Raw genomic sequence first — 6,046 nt, forward strand, 5'->3', positions numbered from 1 at the left:
AAGTTGTAATGGTAAGTATGATGAGTAATTTTTATTGCATACTTTTTTACAGTGCACCAAATCTGAGGGAGAAGAAGAGCCGTGTCCAAAGGGTTGCCGTTGCATGCATAGAGGCAATGGACCGCATACAGAATGCGTCAATGAAACTACTTTCAAACAAGAGCCAAGAATGCTGCTTTGAAGAGCGCATAGGACAGGACGAGTTATAGTTGCCTCTCGATGTTTCATTAAAAAAATACCATAAGCAATATTGATACCAGGCGTTGGGCACCGAGCAAGTAGTGTTTTGTGAGTGAGGAATATGTGCGTGAACACATTTTTGGCAGCTTTAGGTAACTCAAAAAAATATCGCGTTGCTCGTGAAAACATTTCTTTTACACTGTGAGAGCACGCGATAACGTCAGCCTGCCGCCTGTACGAAGACATTTTTCCCCAGATTGTTTTTACGAACAAAGTGACATTGGTTGGTTTGAGGTACAGGGACAGCGACAATAGTGTAAACGATTACATCGCGAAAGGCTTGAAACCATAGCTAGCCTTTAAAATTTTCAACGCATCCACACATACCTACATGTTAAACTTGTTGATTTTTACTTGGATTACAGTTATTCTTAAATACAGGTTTTCTCTTTGACGAGAACCGACTTCAGCGGGCACTGGCCTATTACATATGTACCAACACAAAAGTGGGCCGGAGGTACCTCTGTAATTCTTTCGCATGACAACTTGCATGCTTACCCCAAATTAGCAGCGTGAAAAGACGCAAATTTATTTGCACTGGGGGAATACAAACACAAGTCTTAACTTGCGGAAAAAAACTCCTGTAAAGAAGTGGTCACGCCTCCCCAATTACCCCTTTGCCGCAAATTAAAATACTGCTACCCTTGTCCTGGATTCTGGCCGATGTCAAAAATACCATGGTGGTGAAAAATAATCCTGAGTCTATCAGGGTGGGGAAAACCACAAACATTTGAATTCTTGACTACTAGAAGCATTACATCGCACAAATCTTACCACTTTCCAGCATGCGTTCTACGCAAGACCGCCGCTCTCACTAAAGTGCGAGACCACAATTCTCGTTTTTAGGGGATGCAAACTCCGCTACATGTGGTTTGACAAGACCCAAGCAGTTATCTGCACAATCTCGTTTCCTTTCATGAGCAGTCACAAAATTCGCCGCAAGTAACTACTGTGCTCTTCAGTTTTTTAGTTTGCCTCTTTCCCATACAAATAGATTGCGGGGGGGGGGGGAGCAGTGGTTCCAAGTACCCGTTCCCGCTCGTTGCGTGATATCATTAGAAAATTTACACAGTTGCTACTCCCTGCCTAATGTCCTGCGGACTGCATTCCTACTAACGCCGTGATAAGCCTAATACACTTCATAGAATGAAAACACTCAATAGCATCCGCAGAACATCAAAGCTAGGACAAGGTAGCAGCACAAATTAGTGGTATGGGCTCGAGGTGCACCAGATTCAAACAAAAAAGAATTATGCTATTTCGGCTAAGCGAATGTGGGTTTCCCACGGAGCTCTACAGTTATTGCTACTTATACGCAGTTTCAATGATTTTCTTTTTGAAAACAGATACACTGATTCGCGCAGTTACAACTAGACGAACAATCGTGGGAAATTCGAAGCAATGATTCTATTGACTTTATTTGGTGATTTGGCCAGGTCGGTATGACATGACAAGCGTAAAAACTAGTATTGAGCAAGGATTTTTGGATTTTAGAAAAATTTGTGGTACATGCTAGTTTTTGTTGTTGGCATGCGCTTCCCGGCCGAGACGGGTTTCCATCCAACTCTTCATTTTATTGGTGTGACATATGCGAAAAAAATGTTATTCAAGAGCAGAGCACATCCACAGAATTCCACATTATCTGACTAAAACCTAAGGAGTAGCGTCATGCCAAGCAACCCCCCCATTTGAGGGGAGTCCGAGGACATATCAGCACTTTTTAGGTGTTCTGAATGTGAAATCCTTCTTGTCTAATTGAAGAAATGAGCCCCCTTCTTTCTACAGCACGTCGTCTTAAAGCTTGGGCCTCTAACCGCTTCATGTGCTTCGCAGACACTTCTATCCTTACAAGTATCGAGCGGCTTCGACCTCTTTTTGGAGCATTGCTCCCTTCCTCATTTCCTTTTACTACTGGCGGTGTTGAAGGTGGTTTTAAAAATTATTAATAAAAATATTTATTTCAAGATATCACTGGTAAAGTGGAGAAAGACGAAATTAGGTAGAACCAGGACGGTAGAATGGGAAATGAGATATAACACGTTAGCGTATACCAAGCAGAAATTATAGCAACAAAAATAACGCTTTTGGCCACTGCATTAATCCATAAAAGTGAAATTTCGGTATTTTTATGCATAATTATTATCGTTTAGGAATGTACAGACTGAATTGATATATACTTTGACAGGTTACTTCAGGCAAATTTTTGAAGCGCTGTAAAATAGTGGATAAATATTGAGCTGCGGAAAAGTAACTTTTAAAGGGACACTGAACTGATTTGTAAACATTGCGGGATTACTAACACAAATTGCAGTCTGGAGTCCATAGGCCATGTTTGGACCAGTCTGAATGCGTTTACGGGAATTTAGTTATAAAAATTTATTTCGAAAATGTGGTCCTCCTCTCTGTATCCTCCCCCATTTTCTGTGGCGTTTTCGTATGACGTCAGGAGGAAATGACGGTTTGACTGCGTCCCTCCAGGGCTAGCGAACATTCCGACCGAGCAAGTAGGCCCAGCATTTAGACAGCCGGCCGCCGTTGGGTCGTCGCAATTTTTCGCTCAGTTGAAACTAAGCCACGACAAGTTTGTGAATGGCAGAATGTGCCTTTCTTTAGTTTGTTAGTTTGTACACTGTATGTATCAAGCCTCAATTCCAGGTCGCTCCAAACAAGCGCTGCACAAGCGCACATGATACGCTTTGCATTGGCTTGCACCAGGACCTACATGGGGATCAATCACTGCCGCACATGTAAAATATAAACACTTGGGTGCCTTGATTGCACTTAAGCAAGAAACATGGCTGGCAGACAGAAGAATCAGGACACAAAGAAGATGCACGCGAAGTAAAACATAATACCTGCCGTCTTCATTTGATACTGGATCAATTATACGGCATGCAGCAGGCTTTGTTGCGTAGGTGCTGACTTGACTATATAAACTTGCTCTTAGGGATAGGTCTTCCCCAATTAAAATGTGGCAGTCAGTGTTGTTACTAGTTGGGTGTCACGTTTGCACTTGAAAGCTAGACATGAAAAACACGCCACCTTGTACAAAACAGTGTTGCTTATTAGGCAGAACGGTGTGCTAAAAATGCACATTTTATGACCGCATTTTTTATGCTGGCCGTGCTAAGATTCTAAAGGACTGAAAGTGAGTACGACCGCACAAATTTTGTCAATTTGTGGTTGCTTCGCTCAAATCGTTTATTATAGACACACAGGATGCAAAAATAGAAAAGCCTGCCATCCATCCGCCGATCACCGTTTTGCCGTTCTGGTGAACACACGCTCGCACACTGCGCACAAAAACGTGGACAAAACGTTCACGCAGCTAGACCACTGCGGCATATCAGCATCGCGTCGACAATTGGAACAATTGGTGTAGCTGGCAGTGCGTAAGATAAGTGTTTACGTTGGATGGAGTTGCCTTTCCTACTGGATGTTTCCGGTTTCAGTCTTTTCTGTCTGAATAAAACGCAGTTAAAATTCTGCGCTTTGTCCTACCTTCTCTTCCTGTTCTCTACTCGACTGCGTGCGTTGTTAATTCCTGCAATATCGCATCGCGAACAACCGTTTTTGTTCAGGCACGCTTCACAAGACTGAACTTGGGCTGGTGGTACATAACTTCGGTAAAAGGCAGTAGCCAACGGAGTGAACTGGTGGAAACAAAAGAACAAAGGGTAAATGTTTGTATACTTTTCACTCCCTCCCATCACTAACGCTTCCGCTTTCTTTCGAACGCACGTTTCACACAAAGCAAGCAACAAAGTACAACGTATATCCCTTTTCACAGATATCCTGGCAAAATTACGAAGCCTGATATTTCATTTGCAATGTTGTTGAGATGCACAATACTCACGAGCGAAAGGCGATGAGCAAGGTGACAACTGCGAGTGCGCTGGCGACTCGCTGAACTTTGTCAGACGAATTAAGCTGACAACACAATTCACACGGCTCCACATAGTCTTCATTCATTCACAGTTGTAACACTAAGCATTTAAATAAAATTCAATGCCCTCACCCAAGTTACAGGGTTCAACTGTACTGCGCAGAACCCGCGTGACGGTCGACCTCCGATGTTCATGAACAGTGGATTGGATGGGCTCGCAGGTTTGGACCTAACAAATTTTCGTCATTTTGCGCCCTCAAAAACAACATATCAAACAACAAACTTTTCAACTGCTCAAGCTATACCATTAGTATACATTTCGTGTACATTATATATTTTTACCTTTATAACGGCAGGCATTAATGCCCCACTTTGGTCATTATATTGCGCGTTTACATGAATGCCACAAAATGCGACAGTAGCGCGTCACATCTTCTAGCGCATCACCAGTAATGCGGTGCGCTATAGTTTACACATAGCGATGGTGCGATGGTGGCGCCGTACGGTGTCGCACTTCGAAGGCACAGCAGCGTTTATGGCGCTTTCGTTGCTTCCGCCGCGGCTGGTTCGAGTTTTTTTTTGTTCTCGACTCGGATTGCCTGGCCTCTGACACGCGGTTAAGATGTTTTTCAATTCAAAGATGCGCTTGCAGGTGTTCCTGATGTTGTCGACATAACTCCTAATGTGATGCGCTCGTGTTTACATGCATTCGAAAGCCGACTTACGCGTCTCAATCTACCATTTTCTGGTGCATTACTGCGACACACTCTCCTAGCGCATTAGCCTCGTTTACATTCATACGATGCGCTAGAAAGTTGCTGCCATGCAATGCGCCGTTTGTCGCATTCGTGTAAAAGTGGCTATGGGAATCGTGAAGCAGACGTTGCTCATGGCACTAACAAGTAAAACATTGTTAGCCGCGAACCTCGAGTGGTAAATAAAATACGTTGATTATAAGAATTTTGCTAACCCAACTAAAATAACGATTATGCCATCTTTGCCTTAATCTCGCCTTAATCCCACTACCCAAACATACACGAAAAGCGCGAACTTCAAACAGCAGAATCACTTTTAAAATTCAGCTTGAACGCCAACTACATGACTTAGGAAGGAAACACGGACACCATGCTCACTATCAACTGAGTTTACAGCACATAAGAGGAGCACGTATACGTGAAATATGTTTCTTGTATATATGTTTCCCTTCCCCTCAATTGATAGTCAGCATTCTGTCCGTGTTTTCTAATTCCTGTGGTTTTCGTTCAATTTGGATGTCAAGTGAACAATAACCAACCCGCCCAAACGCAAGAAATTAAACAGAATCACAAGCGCGCAGATAGTATGTTTACTATCTAACGACATTATGTGTATAATTTTAAATATCAAGCATAACGCACCAAACTAGCCTCTTTCTTCATTAACTAATACTAGGCATGTGCTTTCTTGTCCCAGCAGCTTACTAAGCCTCGCGATCGATCCAGACCGTAGCACACGGGCTTATATATATTTATTGTAACGCTACATAACTTGTTCAATGTTGTGCACGGTAGATGGCATTGACTATGTCACAGGCCAATCCCGCCGGCGAAAACGCCGGGGTGACGAAGAGAAGAACGAGGAGCTTTTCGGGTATCCAGGGCTCGGACACGACGCTCAGCGACTGTCCTCAACAAGGGTTTTTTAATAAACCCTCAGCTCACCCCTCAACGCCTGAGCGTAACCGTAATAGTTTTTGGTGGAGGTGCGGGGTAAGACGCCGCGGTCAACATAGTCCCTGGATCTCCGGCCGGAGCCGTCGCGTTGCTGCCCTCCCGCCCGTCCAGGAAACGATGGCTCCGCCTGCAGGCAGTTCCCAGACACCACTGACGGGCAGCTGGAAGCCCTATCGGGAACCGCGGTCATTTTCGGGGACGGCCGGAG

At 44.0% G+C, this 6,046-nt stretch overlaps 1 long non-coding RNA gene across 1 annotated transcript in view; it reads left to right on the plus strand.

Annotated features, from left to right (window-relative positions):
• LOC144165083 (uncharacterized) overlaps positions 1–239 on the plus strand; it is a 34,920-nt gene extending 34,681 nt beyond the window's left edge. Inside the window, exon 3 of the long non-coding RNA XR_013321347.1 lies at positions 53–239. This is a non-coding gene — a long non-coding RNA (uncharacterized LOC144165083). The remainder of the gene's footprint in view (positions 1–52) is intronic.
• The last annotated feature ends 5,807 nt before the right edge of the window (positions 240–6,046 follow it).

This window comes from Haemaphysalis longicornis, unplaced genomic scaffold (assembly GCF_048455015.1).
Source record: "Haemaphysalis longicornis isolate Haplotype H1 unplaced genomic scaffold, Haemaphysalis longicornis Haplotype H1 scaffold_14, whole genome shotgun sequence".
NCBI classification, from domain to species: domain Eukaryota; kingdom Metazoa; phylum Arthropoda; class Arachnida; order Ixodida; family Ixodidae; genus Haemaphysalis; species Haemaphysalis longicornis.